At 42.9% G+C, this 1,856-nt stretch overlaps 1 protein-coding gene across 1 annotated transcript in view; it reads right to left on the bottom strand.

Moving 5' to 3' along the window:
* The window catches only part of Tiam2 (T cell lymphoma invasion and metastasis 2), a 128,490-nt gene that overhangs the window by 103,391 nt on the left and 23,243 nt on the right, over window positions 1–1,856 (bottom strand). The gene's annotated exons all lie outside the window — the stretch shown is intronic.

Genomic DNA, 1,856 nt, shown 5'->3' with positions numbered 1-1,856 from the left:
ACCCTACACATCCTTTTACTTAAGCACCCATTTTATTATACATACTGGGAAGGCCAAAGACATGACTTTTTAACATTTTTTTCCATAATGCAAAAATCAAACAAGTAATCCAGGCATGGTGGTGTATGCCTATAATCCCAGCACCTGGGAAACTGAGGCAGGAGGACTGCCACAAGTTCCAGGCCAGCCTGGGCTACATAGTAAATTCAAAGCTAGTCTGAACTACATAGCAAGACTGTCTCAAACTCCCCTAACCTCAAAAAAATCAAACAAGCAGTTAAAAAATTCACAGATATATTATAATGGTCGCCTCTTGATTTGGAGTAGATACACTGAACACAGAGATGAACATGTAGAGGTGAAAACAAGGACTGAGTGTTCTAATGTCTATATTGTCATTCAAGAAGAGTAACAGTGATAAAGGCTACCCATTGGCCAGTAGCAGTAGCTAAACGTTTTGGCAGGAAGTGAGCGTCTAATTCAAAATGTGCTGACATTCTAAATGTACAGCTTAGAGCAGTGGTGGTGAGCCTACGGCACAAGGGCAGCAGTGGGCTGTTGGCCTCAGCGACAGTGCTGAAAGGTTCGTCTTCGCAGCCTTAGATTACGGCAGCTGCTAAGAAAAAGCTAAGCTCCTTCAAGTCTACTCCGCGGCTAGTACACCTCCAATAATATTTCGTATGCACAACAACAAAAGCCAGGGGAAGGCTGGTCCAGGACTGTGGATTAAAGGTCTTATTTACGGTAGTCTAGTGTGGAAAACTTTTCTTTTAAGGAACACACCTGGAAATGAGAGAGCATTTATTTGCAGTCTTATGTAGGCAAATCACCAGGAGGAAACTGAGAAATATTTCCAAATGCCCAGGAGCTACGAGCATCTGAGCCCCAAACAGAGCTATTAGTAATGAAAATATTATTTTCTGCTGTGTTCACACTACAGGCCATAGCACATCTATTTATACCCTGCTGCATCTGTAGAGCAAAACAAGCAAGCTAGCTGCTGTGAGTCACTTGGAAACTTTCAAAATATTTTAGATTTTTTTGTTCTTTAAGTCATCATTTTGTTGATCGTCAGAAACTCCTAGGAGATGAAAGAATACTTAGCTAGCATCAACATTATTTCAGCTATGAATATGACCCTCTGACTCATTGCCCTAGAACACTGGGATACCGCTGTCACCCTGCACAAGCCGCACTGGGGTGTTTCAAGACAAGCGCAGTGCTGCCAGAGAAAAGCACACAAGTGGCGAGGCTGCACGCTGTCATCATTTCTCACGATGCAGACTTCGAGTTGTAGTACTACTAGGTGCTCAACCCTAACAAGGCAGCAGTTCCTCCTTGAGAAACGCAGAAATAGCACATATTAGCACTTGTAACTGAGGGGACTGGGGAGATAGCTCAGTGGCACAAGTGTCTGCCTAGCGTTTATAACTGATTCACCATGCATAGTTATGAGTTTTCCCAGTCTGTAGTCAATTTCTAAAGCTTCAATATATAATCTTCACAGCCAGTGATGAACTTTTAGCTAAAAATCTTCAAGAAACTTTTTTTTCTTTTATGTGTCTAGTACAGGGTCTACAAGGTCTCACTACACAGATTGGACTCATAGTTAGCCTGTTTTCAGCCTCCCAAGCACTGGGATTACAGGCACTCGCCACCACACCCAGTCTCAACTGCCTCTCAGTGTGCCCAGCACCATACACCTGATATTGAGTCCCTGTGTCTGCCTAAACAGGCGTTTTAATCCACTAAGCTATCTGGCTGGCCCTAAGAAACTTTTAAAAAGTCTTTATATCATTTCAGAGAGCATTCCTAGTTACTGTGTTGTAAGTGTAAAGGTGGGGGAGAAAGGGAGG

This window comes from Octodon degus, unplaced genomic scaffold, assembly GCF_000260255.1.
Source record: "Octodon degus isolate 3935 unplaced genomic scaffold, OctDeg1.0 scaffold00024, whole genome shotgun sequence".
Lineage (NCBI taxonomy): Eukaryota > Metazoa > Chordata > Mammalia > Rodentia > Octodontidae > Octodon > Octodon degus.
The sequence above is the reverse complement of the archived record's forward strand: the minus strand, read 5'-3'. Positions and strand labels throughout refer to the sequence as shown.